At 41.6% G+C, this 16,843-nt stretch overlaps 1 protein-coding gene and 1 long non-coding RNA gene across 10 annotated transcripts in view; one reads left to right on the top strand and one right to left on the bottom strand.

Moving 5' to 3' along the window:
• Positions 1–16,843, top strand: part of Atxn7 (ataxin 7) — a 157,446-nt gene that overhangs the window by 37,715 nt on the left and 102,888 nt on the right. For 7 of the 9 annotated variants that reach the window (XR_008217204.1, XM_052734096.1, XM_052734091.1 and 4 more), the window contains exon 3: positions 16,045–16,637. The exons of 1 other annotated variant lie outside the window; for it this stretch is intronic. The gene's annotated coding sequence lies outside the window, so the exon portion shown is untranslated. The remainder of the gene's footprint in view (positions 1–16,044; positions 16,638–16,843) is intronic. One more of the 9 variants, XM_052734090.1, reaches the window with a different exon arrangement.
• Positions 409–16,051, bottom strand: LOC128107756 (uncharacterized). The gene is made up of 4 exons (XR_008217205.1): positions 10,523–16,051; positions 7,486–7,625; positions 5,333–5,553; positions 409–4,784 (listed from the first exon to the last, which is right to left on the bottom strand). It is a non-coding gene; the product is annotated as an uncharacterized LOC128107756 (long non-coding RNA).

The raw sequence follows: 16,843 nt of genomic DNA, 5'->3' as shown, positions 1-16,843 counted from the left end.
AAACATTTGAAAAAATGCCAAAGAAGCTCCTAATGCAGAGATGTTTCCCAATTCTACTGTGTCAGAGAGATTATCTTTTGAGAATGAAGAGGAGGGTAGCAACTAATATCCATGGACTACACTCTGGAATGCTGTACTGATGGAAGCATTATATGACACTGTACCAGGAAATCACTAACGAGCGACAGGAAAGAAGAGTCACACACTCAGAAGTGTACTGAGCAAACAGAAAACAGAGCCACGTGGGCCAGTGGAACTGTGAGGACTGTCAAGTCCAAAGCCAGTCTGAAGTGTAATAACCCCAGTCCCTTTCTCTCGGGCAGTATTTACAGAGGGGGCAGTTGATGTGCTGTGCTCTCTGTCAGGCACTAGAGATGACTTGATAATCCAAAAGAATACAAGGGCCTCTAAATTGAATTCACATTTTAACCAATAAATAAAAGTTACATGTATTTTTATACACTGTATATTGCTTTGAATTACATACAATGAAATGAGTAAATACATTTCAGGTATATATCAATTATAATCCTTACATTATAGAATCATTTTCTTGAACTTATTCTCATTTAGCCAAGATTTTGTATTCTGTAATCTACATTACTCCTAACTTCAAGTGTCTGAAAATCACCATCGTTTGTTGAGTTCAGCATTCTTTAGGTTCCAGAAATAAGTGAGATATTTACTGTGACTTACTCCCTTCTATCCCCGTGTTAATTCACTACATATGTGGTGGTTAACATTCCCATTTTGACAGGATCCAGAATCAATGAGTAGATAAACCTCTGGGCATGGCTGTGAGGGAGACTCTGTATCTGGGTTAAATGAGTGTGAAGACCCATCCACAGTGTATGCAGCATCATCCCGAGGGCTGGGTCCTAGACTGAGCCTAAAGGAGCAAAGAAGCTCGCTGCAGAGATTCATCTCTCTCTGCTTCTTTACCCCTGAAACTAGAAGCTGGGAGACAAAACAAAACAAAAGCCCGTCCTTTCATCATTCCTAAAACGATGTGGCAGAGATCAATGGGCCACTTTGGTGGGAGCTTGGAATACCAGAATGCAGACAGTGGCAGCACGGTTTGTGAGGTTTCAGAAAGGAATGAGGACCCCGGATGGATCTGAGTGAGAGACGTTCATTTTATATTATGGCAAAGAATCTGACTTCATTATGCTTGTGTTCTAAACACTTGTATGAGGCTGACTTGAAAAATAATGGAATAATTTGTTTGACAGAGGAAATTTCAAGATAGAATAACATTCAGACTGTGCTCAGTACTCAGTCTAGATTTACAATGAGGGAGAGCAACAGGTGGAACAGAATGATGAAAACTCTGCAGTTTGGCAAGAAAAACAGTGGGGGCCAGTTTACAGTGAATGGACCAGGCAGTTTGAAAAGAGTTGTAGTCATTAAAGAGATTAGTACGATTAAAAACAATGCTGCACTGTAATAATAGGAAAGGTGCCTTGAGGGCAGGACTATTCAATGAAGGATCCATCTTGTGAAAATGCAAATTCATTTGAAGGAGACCTCCCGACTGAGAATGCTGTAGAAAGGGTTTTTTATTTGAAAACAACCCTCAGGGGAAGTGTCTTCCCAGGGTTAGCACATGAAGGCTGATGCAATTCTGGTTCAGTGTGGCCAGGCTCTGTCCTAAACTGGCAGCAGAACTTTGCAGTGTCATTCATGTGGTACTGGTTATGCACTCATGGAAGAGACAAGATTTGAGAGGGTCATGGAGTCCCAGTACCATAATTTCTGAGAGATGCTGAGAGCTGGCAATACGTGGCCCAATGGAATCTCTTGCAAGAAGACCCTGGGAGTCTACTGCATGAAGCTTTGAAGATAAAGACCACATTTCAGTGGAGACTCCAGGATGTAGCTGCAGGGGAGGGCTACCCACCTGGTTCCATCACCCCAGATGCTGGACAGGGAGTGCAAGCTTTGGTGTTTCCTTGCTGGGTTTTAATCTTGCTGAGGAATGTGGTAATTTTGTTTCTAAATGTTTTTGAGGACCCTCTTATCTTGTTTCTATAATGGCCATACTATACCTTTCAGTGGAAGGGAAATGATAGCAAACAGCAAACATAAGTAAATACAGTATTTCTTGTGTTAAATGATGGCTATTTAGAAAGAATAAAGAGTACGGCAGGATTAGGAGGCTGTTGGGCATTGTAAGAGGTGGGGCCTGACTTCAGCTGCAGTGACACTTGCCATTAATGCTGAAAGGGTAAGCTGGTGAGCTCTCTGAGGGGATGATGCAGCTAATGAAGAATGAAGGCAGAAGATGCATAGACAGTGTAGGACGACAGAAGAGGCAGCTCCGAGTGAGTGAGTGCTTGGGAGAGAGTGGGAGTGCAGGAAGGCAGGCAGGTAACAGAAGAGTCATGCCCTTAGATGGGCTTCAGCTGTTATTCCAAGAGAAGTACAGGACAGATATCAGTTCTCTGTCAATAGAATCACTGGGGCTACTGCAGTCTAGTAAGATAGGCTACAAACGGCAAGGTAAAAACAGTGACTCTGGTTATACAGAGGCTACTGTAGTGGCTTAGGCAAAGGACAGCGGGGTTGCTAAACCTCCAAAAATGATAAGGGATAAAATCTAGGCCATAAGGCATTCCTCAGTGATTTGTAAAACAGTAATGACTTATCTAAGAAAAGAAAATTATTGGAGTCAGACTAAATTATGTTGTGAAATTCTGCTGTGCACAATAGCTCGATACCTCAGTTGTAGAACTAGCAGGCAAATAGTATATACAATGTGGATCCATTGAATGAAGGGGTGATTCTCACCCTGGGCATGCTGTTGAGGGATGAGTGGGCATTTCACCACATCCCTCAGAATAGTACACAATTTAAAACTTGTAAGTTGTTTATTTCCATTTATTTTATATTTATTTATTTATTTGTTTGTTTGTTTGTTTGTTTATTTATTTGCAGACAGAGGTTGTCCACTAGTAATTGAATCCATAGAAAGTGAAACTATGGACCAGAGGGAACTACTGTATTATTTAGTCCCAAGAGGGACAAAATACTGACACATACTCCAACACTGATAGCTTGAAAAGTTGTGCTAGATGAAGAAAGCCAGAACTAAACACTGTATATTCTTACATGAGATATCTTAATAGGCACATCGCAGAGACAGGGCAGGGAGCTTGGAATGTCTTAATGGGCTCGGGGTTTCCTTGTGGCTGCTAAATATTGTGGAACATCATGATGTGGGTTGCACCACACTGTGATATCATAAAATGCCTTAAATTATACTTTTAAATTTTTATTTATTTTTATTTTATTGGTGTTTTGCCTGTATGTATGTCTGTGTGAGGGTGTTGGATCCTGGAGTTACAGTTTTGAGCTGCCACATGGGTGCGGGGAATAGAACCTGAGTCCTCTGGAAGAGCAGTCAGTGCTCTTGACTGCTGAGACATCTCTCCAGCCCCTAAATTGTACATTTTAAAATGGTTAAAATGGTGAGTTTTACCACAATCCTAAATAAATAAATAAAGGAATGAATGAATGAATGAATGAATGAATGAATGAATGAATGAATAAAAGATGATAGTAGGATTGGGGAGGTGGGCCAGTTGTAAAGCAAGGACCTCAGTTAGGATCCCCAGCAAACATGCAGAAAGCCAGGTAAAGCACTGTGTGCCTACGCTCTAGTGCTGGGGTATATAGACAGGCAGATTCCAGGCTTTGCTGACTAGGAAGTCTTAGCTGAATGGTGAGTCCATGATTAGTGAGAAACCATATCTGAAAACACCAGAGTGGACAGTGATGGAATAAGACACCTAACATCAGCCTGTGGCCTTCAAGGCCACAGACCTGTGTACACCACACATACACATAAAGACACAGGAAAAAAACTAAAAATGTATAAAGAAATAAAAAGACAATGGTATTTACAAAATCTTTCATGGATGAATAGTTTATATCCTGGATATAGTTGGCCCCACTGAATAGAGTTTGTAAAAGGGAATGGGGTAAGGAGGTGGGAAAGGCTGAGTTGAGTAGTGAAGGACACTGACCGCTGGGCTGCGGCCTTCAGCCAGTTCCGCCGCTGGAAAGCATTGCGGCACAAGGGATGAGAAACTGAAGAAAAAATGGTCTTTGGGAACAGTACAAGTTAAAAGCTGTGTTTCAGGGCAGAAAAAGGCTTCTCATGTTATGAAACCATGCTATTGCTGTTCCCTCGGCAGAGCTTTGTGATCATCCCCAAAGCCTCAAATTTAGTTTCTCCTTTTATAAAGTAGCTTTTGGAAGAGTCTGATTATAAATGTTTATTGTTTAAATATAAATACTATATGAAGTCCCTTTAAGTGTAAGTTTGTTACCCTGTTTCCTAAGTCTAGAGTCACCTGGACTGTTGTCTACACAGGCCGTCTTACTAAGTGCAGAGCTGAGGCTTGCCTCCCCGACCGACCGACCGCCTCCATGCCTAGAGACATCTCCACTGCTTTCTGTGCAGGCGTGTCCTCATTCGCTCTCACCTGTGTGGGCAGGGGATATTCTGCACATTGCGTTAAAATTCTTGTCTTGGTTATCTTTTCACTTCTTTCTGTTGGACTTCAGTATCACATGCTGCACTTTTATTTGTAAAATCAACAACAGAAAGTTGAAAAGTAAATGTTCCAGACCTCTGTTAGAAAGAGGACAAGGAGCTGGGTCATGATGGCCGATGCCTGTAATCCCAGCATGTGTGAAGTGGAAGCAGTGATATCAGAAATGCAAGGGCATCTTTGACAGCATGGTGAGTTTGAGGCTGCCCTGTGCTTCATGAGGACCTGTTTGAAAAACAAAAACAAACAAACAAAAAACAGTACGAGGTATCGTAAAAAAATCATAAAAATAATAAAATATAAAAATGTCCAACATTTACTAAGCACTATGTTTCAGCACTTTTCTAAGCCTTTTTAAAAATTATTTTACTATTTTGTGTGTATGGGTGTTTTACCTGCATGTATGTCTGTGTACCATGTGCATGTAGTACCTATGCAGGCCAGAAGAGGGCGTAAGATCCCTTGGAATTGAGTTACTGTTGGCTGTGAAACTCTATGTAGTGCCTATTGAAGAGCAGAAGCCTCTTAATCTCTAAGCAGGAAGGGATTCCGGCCCTTTGTAAGCCTGTTCATGTAACAGGCTCCAGACAGCAATCAGCTGCTGTAGACCATTGCTTCTCAACCTGGGGGTCGAGATCCCTCTGGGGGTCGAACAAACCTATCACAGGGTCACCTAAGACCATTGGAAAACACAGATATTACATTATGATTCATAACAGTAACACAATTACAGCTATGAAGTAGCAACAGAATAATGTTATGGTTAGGGTCACCTCAACATGAAGAACTGTATTAAAGGGTCGCAGCAGCAGCAGCATTAGGAAGGTTGAGAAGCACTGGTGTAGACACTGTGTCCCTTCCTGCCCCTGAGGCAGGCAGTGTCAGAGATGAGCTCCAGGACAGGCACTCCCTCCAGGCCTTAGCTGTTGTGACGATTCTGCAGAACCATTTCAATCATATTTTTTTTGTGAAATTTTCCAAATTTAAATGTTGGCTAAAAAAACAAAAAACAAAAAAATCTTGTGGGGTGCAGTTCAAACTATTGAATTGCCCATTTAAAATGCATAGTTCATGTTTTGTTTTGCTTTTTAGTCTAATCACATTCTTGTGCAGCCATCCACTGTCTTTAGTTCCACAACACTGTGAGCCTCTCCAAAGGAGACATCCTCCATGTTAACTGTGACTCCTCATGTCCCTTCTTCAGGCCCCGGGAAGCCACTGGCTCTCCTTCTGTCTCCAGGGATTGGTTTGTTCTGAATAATTCACATATGAGCAAATGGAATCTTATAATAATAATGATTATGATTATGTTAGCATTCTGTCGCTGTGACAGATACTCAGAAAAATAACTTCAATGGAGGAAAGATTTATTTTGGTTCATGATTTTGGAGACGGTTTTAATTCCATGGCGTTATGGGTCCACTGTTTAGGGGCCTGTGCTGATACAGAACACTATGTTGGCTGGATAGCATTGTAGAGCAAAGTTGTATTTATGATACAGAATCCAGGAAGTGTGACAGAGACAGGTGAATGTTCCCAGAATGCTACCCTCCTCAGGAGCCACTCACACCAGTTATAGTCTCCATCCTGTCCAGGCAGCTATGAAGTGACGAGTGGGTCCGTGAGCTCTGAGGCACCGGAAGCCAAGTCTTTAGCACTTAAGACTCTGAGGGTTCATACCCAGAACAAAACAGTAACTTTTAGTGTCTGGTGTTTTTCACTAGGTATAATGTTATATTTATTTTTTCTAATTTAAACTTAGAAAAGTACTTGTGTATGTGTGTGTGTGTGTGTGTGTGTGTGTGTGTGTGTGTGTGTGTGTGTGTGTGTTTGTACAAGAGTACTTGCCATGACACATGTCGGAGATGACAGGGCAAGTAGCAAGAGCTGGTGTCTGCTTTCACCAGGCAGGGATCGAGGGGAACTAACTATGCTGTCAGGCTTTGCAAGCAGGTGCCTTTCCCATGAGCTATCTCCCCAGCGCTAGCATTTGGAGGTTCAGCTATGTGTTGTGAACTGTATGGAGAGAATATAATTTGTTTAGCTGCTTATTAACCATTAAGGACAGCTTGGTTGTTCCCATATCTTGGCTATTACAAATAATGCTGATAGTAAACATTGGGTTTTAAATGCCTGTTTGAGTCTCTGCTTTAAATTCTTTTGTTACACACCTGGAAGCAGAATTGCTGGGTCGTGGTAATTTTGTTTAGCCTTTTGAGTAACTTTCATATTATTTCCCAAAGTGGCTGTAAGATTTTATATTCCTACCCCCATGCATGGAATTCTTTTGTGAGTGGTTATCTTTTTTTTTTTTTCTTTAAGTATAGATGTCCTAATGGTTACAGACTCTGTTTATATTTTTTTAATTTTTTAAATTGTGTGTGTGTGTTTGTGTATGTGTGTGGAGTGCAGGTGTATTTTAATTTTAAATTGTATGTGTGTGTTTGTGTATGTGTGTGGAGGCAGGTGTACTTTGATTTTAAATTGTGTGTGTGTGTGTGTGTGTGTGTGTGTGTGCGTGTGTGTGTGTATATTTGTGTATGTGTGTGGACGCAGGTGTACTTGCACCTCTGCCATTTTATAATTGTTACATATTTTAGATACAAGTCGCTTAGCAGATAAACTATTGATAAAAAGAAAAACAAAAATAAAAAACACTGCTGGGCAGTGGTGGCACACATCTTTAATCTTAGCACTTGGAAGCAGAGGCAGGCAGATCTTTGAGTTCGAGGCCAGCCTGGTCTACAGAGTGAGATCCAGGACAACCAGTGCTACACAGAGAAACCCTGTCTCAAAACCAAATAAATAAATAAATAAAATAAAAAAAATAAAAACCAACAGCACCACACCCCAAGGATAAAAGTTCATTCTGTGGGCGCTTCATCTTTCGCTTTCTTCAGGATGTATTTGAATCACAAGAACTTACTTTCAGTGGAATCCAAGGTATCTGGTTCTCTCCAAGAAACACTTGTGTCGGAATCTGGCACATTTATGATTGCTGCTCTGCTGCCAGTGTCACAGAAGCCATTTGGAAAATGCTCATGTTTTGTGAGGAAGGCTTGTTCTCTGGAGAGAGGCAAGAAGTTTTGGAACTCATTGAAAGGCAGATTTTTCCTCAAGCTTTCAGTTCCCCTTTCTGCTCATAAAGTCCTTCATGTAGCGGTTAGGGTGTGCAGGGGTGGGTGTTCAAAGAGTCAGTCTCCAGGTTCTTTTTCATCAGTCTTTGCTCTCAGCTATTGATGATAACACTTACAATTGAATGGCCTTAGGAGTGCAACAATTCTGCATTTCTGGCAAAGAAGGTTAGGGACAAGTAGTTCCTCTGGAAAGGCATTTGGATTATTGGTACTCTCATAAGATTTATTTTCTTCCTCTCCTCCCTTCCCTCCCTTCCTCTCTTCCCCAAACCCCTTCTCTTCTCTTTTTTCCTCTCCCCTCTCCAGGGTCTCATTATGTAGCCCTGGCTGTCTTGGAATTCACAGGAATCCACCTGCCTGTGCCTTCTGAGTGCTGGGATTAAAGGTGTGCTCTACCATATCTGGCCTATGGCCTATGGCCTCACTTTTTATAGGAGAATTTGTGTGTGTGTGTGTGTGTGTGTGTGTGTGTGTGTGTGTGTGTGTGTTGTGTACTCGAGAGTGTGCGCACTTACCAGAAGGGAAAACCAGGGACCCACAGTCATGCACAGGTCTTCTAACACACACTACTGAAAAATAACCTAAAACTGCACATCTGCAGTCCCTTACTACTGTGAGGAAGAAAAGGGAATGCAAGTTTTGTTTAACAGTTTGTTTCTTCAGAAGCAATACAAACCCAGAAAAGTTGCTGGATCAAGGTGCAAAGGAAAAATGGAAAGGCAGAGTGCCTTGCTCTCTGCAGGCTGAATACCTGAGCTTTGTCGAGGAAAGAGGGAAGAAACATTTGTGCTATCCTGTCCATCTTGTACTAACACACCTGGACCATTTAAGAGTTCAACTCCGACTGGCATGGGGATCAGTTTACATATTAGAGTTTGAGGAAGTAAGTTCCACGTTCAAGTGCCGACCTTATTCGGAGCCACACTTTCCATCCCTGGAACACTGAAGTATTGATCTCATTGCTCCTGTGATTTCAGAGCATGTGCTGTTGACCCTGGCTATGAAGTTCTCTGATTTAGTGGTAGGGATGATTTCCCATGTATGTAGAGGGAAGATCAGGGCAGATTTTCTTAAAGAAATGAAATTTCAGGATATACTTGATTGGCTGGTAGAGTTTTAGCTAGGGTATGGGGGTGTGGATATTTGAGATGGGGTGACCTGTATGAACAGAGACAGGACCAGAAAGCTGGAACACACTAGAAGCTCCTGAGGTGTAGTCTTGGCGTGGGATCTAGAATTCTTGCGGGAAGGAACTGAATATACAGAAGTGGCGGAGTTGAAGCAGGGCAGCCTGGAGAGATCTGTGAGTGATAGAAGTGTTTATTTATTTCTATAGTCTGGGGGGAGCCGCTCAGAGTTCAAGAGCAAGGACCGATGTTAAGTAAAGCACTTCAGCAAAACCACCTAAAAATACAAGGTCAGCCGGGCAGTGGTGGCGCACACCTTTAATCCTAGCACTCAGGAGGCAGAGGTAGGCGGATCTCTGTGAGTTCAAGGTTAGCTTGGTCTACAGAGTGAGTTCCAGGACAGGCACCAGAACTACACAGAGAAACCCTGTCTCGAAAAACAAAACAAAACAAAACAAAAAAAAAAAAAAAAAGAAAAGAAAAGTAAGCAAAGGCTTTGAACAGTAGTAAGCAATGCATTTCAGAGAATGAGTTTGTATACAGGTTAAGTCTTCAAAAAGATAATTATCTTTAGGCCTCTACTGTTGTAATTTTCCTTATGATTTCTAAGTTTCTATTTGATTGTCAGCAGTTCTGGCTACTAAGCTGTGAGTTCAGTTTACTCACCATTCTTCCTCTACTAGATACTTAGGTATTCATGATAGAGAGACCACAGTGAAAGAAAGGCCTGAGACCCTCATAGAGAGCGGAGCCCAGACACTTTGGTGAAGACAGAAGGGAGAGAGTCTTGCTAGAGGAACAAGAAAAGGCCCTGCAAATTTTAGTGGAATTAAAAAAAAAAGTCAACACATTCCTAATTCAGCAAATCTGATTTGCTTGTTCCTCAAATAACTTGAATCCTTTGAAGTTGGTAACAGAGAATCTCTGTTACCAAACCTGTAATTCACACAGATAAATATACTTAACTTACTAGTTTCCACATTTATTAAAACGTATTGGGACTAGTGGTTTTCCCCAAAATAAAAATGCTTGTGTAGGCTCTTGGGTTTTATGTAGCTAGAGTTTTCCTGCCTGGCCCACGGTCAGGACAAATCTCTCTCACCCGCCAGTCCAGTAGCTGCTCAGACCTAACCAAGTAAACACAGAGACTTGTATTGCTTACAAACTGTATGGCCGTGGCAGGCTTCTTGCTAACTGTTCTTATATCTTAAATCAACCCATTTCTATTAATCTATAAGTTGCCACATGGCTCGTGGCTTACTGGTACCTTAACATGTTGCTTCTCATCATGGCGGCTGGCAGCGTCTCTCTGACTCAGCCTTCCTGTTCCCAGAATTCTCTTCTCTGCTTGTCCTGCCTATACTTCCTGCCTGGTTACTGGCTAATCAGCATTTTATTTATACAGAGTGATATCCACAGCACTTCCCCCTTTTTTTTCCCAAAAAGGAAGGTTTTAACTTTCACATAGTAAAATTACATATAATAAAACAATTATCAAGCAAGAATTACAGTTACAATATCTAGTCTATTTATAATATCTAGTCTATTTTTATTTGGCAGAATTAAAGAAGATATTCTATCTATCCTATATTTGTGAGTCTAAGGTTTCATATCTAACTTATCTTTTATCAAAACTAAGGAAAATTATAACTATCTAGTGTTCAGCTACATCAAAGACCTTAGAAGGATAAAATATTACCTGAGAAATGGGAGATGGACGCAAGCAACTTTCGGGAGTCTTGCGAGAGTAGACCGAGACAGCTGGCAGCCTGGACAGTCATCCAAAGTTCCTTTGTAAAGTTGGGGCATCTGTCTTCAGCCCACAGGCCTAGCGTCTCTCAGTCACTTTCCTCTGTGTCCTGTAGAATGTCTGGCAGTTTTCTCTGCGAAGCAGGAACCTTAAGGACCATTTCACCAAGCAAAGTTCAGTGGTTACCTTCCTATGGGTCCTGCATGTCCAGTTGATCAAGCAGTCCAGGCAAGAACAGTTTCTTGCCCAAATGGCTATTTTTGCCAAAGTGAAGATAAATTCCATATGCAGTGTCTTTGATGCCCATCCTCCTTCTCTGAAGTAAATCAGTGCTGCCAGGAGCAGACATGTCTCATTGTCCAGAAAGTGTAAATTTTTAAAACATTTTAAATGCCGTATTCTGTAGGTCTTTGAAGTGTTTGAAGATTACCTATCTAATTGAATTATATCTATGTATACCTAGAAAACAACATGACTATTAGTTTGACTATCATATATGACTAATTATTAATCTGTATTTCTTAATTATCCATTACAATCTAAATGAGTTACATAAACATATTACCTCAAACGAGAATAGAAATATATATACAGTATAATAAAATTAAGTTTAAACTTGTATCAATAAACTAAAATCCATAGCAATGTAAAACATTTTAAACAAGTTGCTTTTTAAAAGTAGATTCAATAATCTATCCTTTCATCCTATCATATCTACATCATATCCCCTTTTCTTCTTTAGAAAGAGATCACATTTATAATCAATCTGATTTAAATAAAAATATTGGTTTTTCTCTGTCCCATACCAGAGGGCTCTTCTGATATGGGACAAAAGAATTTCTCATCCTTTTTTTTTTAAGCAATATATTTGGGTTTAGAGAAGGAGTGAGCCAATTCCATCTCCAAAGCCAGCTTGGTATATTTGGGAATTTGGGCGTAGCTTCTTTTACTACTTCCTGCTGGAGGGGGGCGCTGTGCCTTATGGGGACAGAAAGAAATTTTTAGCATTATGGAGTAGTCTGTGAGGCTGTATTGTCTGAGCCAGTTGCCTTGAAACTGTTCTGGATGTTGGATCATCTGGGCCACGGTGTCATCGGAGACCTTTCAGGGGGTCTTGGCTGGTCAAACCTGATGTATCTTAATCTGGAACAAATCCATAGCCTCTGGCTTTCTGTGGAAACAAAAGCAGAGCCTCCTTTCCAAAGAAACATATCCTGAGATCTAAATTTTGAAGTCAAGGTACCTTTAAAATATACATATTGGCTTAACTCAACAGCTTTTATGATCAAATGTTTTTCTGCAGTTAAAAATCCCAAAGACAACACAATCCAGATTCTCTGTGTAATATCCATCTTTATGTGGCTTATTTTTATACTACCTTTACTGTCTCTTTAAAGACTTTATTTTTAAAAACTATCTATTTCTTTATATAACTGTATATATTCCTTTTTCTCTCTTCCAAGCCTACATACATTTTTACACACATTGTAAAGCATTTAAAGTTTTGTTCCATCTGAATCTGTCTTAGTGTGAATCTATTGTTTTAAACTGAAGCATTTCTAGGGCTAAAATAGCAGCTTTGGCTAGTGGCTCTGCCCACTTCAGCTTCCCAACATGGTGGTGGTACATTTACCACCAGCTAGCAAAGACTAAATCCACCACGCAGCACAATGTGCCGCTTGTAGACACCTCATTCCCTCCATACTGCCAGTCAAGCTTGCATGCCAGGAACCCGCCATAGAGTAGCTCAAACCCGCAGGCTGCCGCTAACTTGAGAGAGACAACTAGGAAGCTGTTTTTAGCTCCGTTTTGGAATCTTCTTTCTCAGGTTTTAGGTGGAAACTCTTGCCAACCCGTTGGGCGCCATTTGTAGCTGAAGTTTTCTTAACCAATCAGAGCAACACATTTAACAGTTTTAGGATGTTCTGGCAGTCTCAGACTCTTTTTTACAATACACTATATATAAAAGGTGGGCAGATGAACTTCTGCTTCTGTTTTATTATGCATTGTGACACCTTTAATGAATCATGTCCTGGGTAAATATACTGGGAAAAGAATCTTCTGGTAAAGAGACCTCATTAGCCCAGCACCTCCAGGGATGCCCCTCGTTTGGATAGTGAAGAGCCCGACTTTTTGTTCTTCATGCATCTTTGAAGAGATGAAATGGTAAGAATTGGGCATCATTTTTTTCCTTAAAGAAAAAAAGATATATTTCTACGTATATACATATTTGAGCCTGGTGCTCACAGAAGCCAAAAGAGGGCATACGATCACCTGACCTTGAGCTTCCATGTGGGTGCTGGGAATTGAACCCAGGTCCTCTGTAAGAGTCAGTGCTTTCACTGCTGAGCCCCCTGTCCAGTCATTTTCTAAGCTGCATTTGTTCTGATTGGTATGGGCAGCTTTTAATATAGGCATTTTGATAAATGCTTGTCATTTTTTCCTGTATTCTATGAAATTACTGGTTTTTTTTTTTTTTTCTTTTTTACCCTGATGCCTAGTAGAGTGCCTAACAGGTAGTAAGCACTCAGGAACTGCCTGGAGAATTGCAGCCTCTTTATTCAAACCTTATTAAAATATGTATCATTTAAGGTATAGATAGGTACTGAAGTACTTGAAGTACTGATTTTGTATAGGACACACTAGCATACTGTAACAATATATTAAATGTGTATGAGTTGTATGGGTCATTTTCTTTATAGTTTGGGAGTGGGTATGGAGGGTGCAATATTTAGAAACAAGGTCATCGTTTCTTTCCTGACAGGAAAAAGTATCTGGATTCCTATTGTATTGTTCACAAACAATGTTCTTTGTATAAGGACTACTTTAAAAACCTTGCCAACATTTGAATAGCAGACACACTTTCTTACTCTCCGAACTTTCCATTTTGCTTTCATTGGTGACTCCTTCAAACTAGTAATTAGGAGACCTAAAACAGCTGTGGAGAACACCTGACTCTTTCTAGAAAATATTGGGGCTTTTGATGGGTAGAAATGCCAGGGACTGCATGGCTCTCCATCCTCTTTCATTTGGTAGCAAATGTCATTTGATAAGGAGTCAACTGAATTGCTCAGTCTGCTGCAAGTCACTTACAGCATTTAAGCTTGATACCAAGTGCTTTCAAAGGATCTTTTCCTGTAGTCTTCAGAAGCCTGGCTTTATCTCCATTTTACAGACTAGAAAGCTGACATCCTGGGAAACTAGGTAACTTGCTCAAGGTTACATATTTGTGAGTGGAAGAGCTAATACCAATCCAGCACTAAGAAGACTGGCTTTGGAAGCCCGCCTCTCTTCTCTTGTTAGTTTGGGTTTTTTGTTTTGTTTCATTTGTTCATTTTTTGAGAAGGTATCTCTATTATGTAGCTCTAGCTGTTCTGGAACTCACTGTGTAGATCAGACTGGCCTTGAGCTCACAGAGATCCACTTGCCTCTGTCTCTCCAGTGCTAGGGTCAAAGGTGTGTGCCACCACACTTAGCCTCTTTCTCAGTTATAAATAACACAACTTTGACCTTATACAACTGTAAATGCACTAGAGAACCCATGGCATATCCCTTGTACCTTGTAGGTGTTCAAAGCTATTATAACACTTCTTAATAACTAGCATGATGCTGAAATTTAGTACTTACAATTTTAAGCTCTGTTCTGCTTTTATATACGTTAACTTTGAAAACAAAAGAATTATCGAGCAGAAATTAGAAGCTGAAGTCCTGTAAATTGCCATATTGATCTTCATTGATTGGAAGTTACCATTGTGAAAGCAGAAGCATCAAGCAATGTCACCGTTCTTCCTTTTATCTTCATTTTCACCCTGTACTTTCAGCAATCAGAGCATTTGTACTCAAGATGTCAGCTCCTTGTGGTACCTGAGCGGTTTTTTTCTTAGTATCACATAGCTATAGTCTTGGTATTTAAATAATTGTGCTCCTAAGCTTTGTTTTATGTGAGCAGTTCCAAGGAATTCAAAATTTAATTTATCTTAAATGTGGAATTACAAAATTAAAGGTAATAAATTAATTGTAGGTATTGTGTCTTGGGAAACAATCATGCAAATGTTTCAGTGATTCAGGATTAGTGAAAACTTTGAGCATCTGCACTGGAGACACACAAGCTATGTTGAATTAGTAACATAACATGTGTTTTTAACCTTGTTCTTCACTAATGGATACTTTTATATAGGAGGTTAAAACATAATTTTTTTAATTTAAAAATCTTCCAGTCATCTCAATCAGTTTTGGTTACAACTATGCCTTGGCATTAGGTTCCAGGATCACCACAGATACCCAAATTGACAAGCGCTCAAGTCCCTTCTATAAAAAGGCACCTAAACAACACACATCCTTCCACATAGATCAGATCATCTCTGGATTACTTAGAATACTCACTAAATTGTAGATTCTATGTAAACAGTTGTAACATTGTATTTAAGGAAATGTTTAAAAAGCTGTATGTGTTCAGTATGGATACAATTTAAAAACTATCAAAGCTGTCTTTTCAACCTGCAGCTAGTTGAGTCTGTAGGTGCAGAGCCTGAGGGTTCAAGGAGCAACCGTCTTTGATGAGCACTCATCAGATTCCTTTTGGGGTTTATGTGCTCAATCCAGGTAAAAAGTACTACATATTAACTTCTAAACGTGTCTAACCAGAACTTGGGTTTATGCTTTATTTACTTAAGACAAGTTCTTACTGTGTTTCTCAGTTACTCTGCCTCCCAAGAAACTGGGGACTCTGGGCACATACCACAACACACACACTTCAAGCTTTTCAATTTGCATCTGAATCAAAACCTTTTCACTGAGTCTTGATTTTAATGTATTATGAAAACATTTCCGCACTCACTTTTTTATTGTTTTTTGTTTGTTTTGTTTTTCCAAGACAGGGTCTCCCTGTGTAGTCCTGGCTCTCCTGGAACTCACTCTATAGACCAGGCTGGTCTCAAACTCAGAGATTCCCCAGCCTTTGCCTCCCGAGGGCTGGGATTAAAGGCGTGCGTCACCAAGCCTGTCCTGTACTCACTTTTGCTTTCCTTTAAACATTTTAAAGGTTTTTGTAAGTTAGACACTTCTTCAACAGAGAAGTTGGACACCTCTCTTACTAGATATTTGTGATTAAAGAAAAACAAGTAGTAGTAACAGCAAATACAGGAAAGCTCACCTCCTCACCTAGTCTTTGAAAACACCTGTAAGCAAGAGGCTTTGAACAGGTTAGAAGAGTGCTCCTTTACTGAGATGTGAAACATGATGATCACAGCAATAATAGCAACATTTACTATAGGCTCCTTGTGGTCCGCTGCTAAGAATGCTTTGGTTGTTTAATGATCCTCAGCCCATCACTTACACAAAAGTTGTGTATGTGTATATTGAGGGGAGGGTGTTAAATTTATGTGCTAGTGCCTAACTTAGTGATTAAAATCTGACCAAACACAGTTGTCTTTTGTATATTCCCTAAACCATGGGTTCTCATCTCATCCTAGGAAATACAACCATAAATAGTGAGACTAACAACTCAAGTTAAAGTGATACACCGATTTCGTGGGCCCCTTCTTGCTGGAGAAGAAATTTAAGTTCCCAGGACACAGAGTGTGACCTTCAGTTGTGGGCACTGAGGTACACGTGGGCTGCTTCCCTTGCAGTAGGGGCTTGAGGCAGACACCTGGGTGGCATTTTCACACCTGCCGGTGGCTCCTTAGTTGCTGGGCGTCCGCACAGTGGCGGCTTCTCATTCATGCTCCAGCTACTGTGCAGCTGCCGGCGAGCTCAGAGCGAAGTGCCGGTGCCCGAGGCTCCGGAGGGAGGGCCTCGGCGACGCATTAGTCGCTGCGCCGGGGCCGATCGGCCGGCTCTTCCATAGGTGGCTGCGTTTCCGACTTCGCCCTGGCTCCACTCCGGGGGCTTGACGTGCAAACTTCGCCGGAGCGAGCAGAGAGGGAGGGACCGGCGAGGGGGAGGAGGCGACAGGAGGTGCCTCCGCTTAAGGGAGCCGGCCGGGCGCCGCCGCTCGGACGGACGCGCGGACGGAAGGAAGGAGCGGGGTTGCCGGCCGGGCCGGGATGCGAGCGGCCGCAGGGTGGGCAAAGGCGGGCCGGGGCGCGGGCGGGCCTGAGGCTGTGGCAGGGTGGGTCGGGGCGCCGGCCTCCCGAGGCGGGCCGGGCCGGGCAGCCAGCGCCGCAGTGGCGGCCGCAGCCGGCGCCTGACGAGGGCCGCGGGAGGCGAAAGCGAAAGCCAGCTGCGCCGCGGACTTTGCGCCCGGGCGGGGGCAGCGGCGGGGGGCCC

This window comes from Peromyscus californicus, unplaced genomic scaffold (genome assembly GCF_007827085.1).
Source record: "Peromyscus californicus insignis strain IS unplaced genomic scaffold, ASM782708v3 Scaffold_12__1_contigs__length_115047231, whole genome shotgun sequence".
Classification (NCBI taxonomy): domain Eukaryota; kingdom Metazoa; phylum Chordata; class Mammalia; order Rodentia; family Cricetidae; genus Peromyscus; species Peromyscus californicus.
Note: the sequence above shows the minus strand (reverse complement) of the source record. Positions and strands in the feature narration are given on the sequence as shown.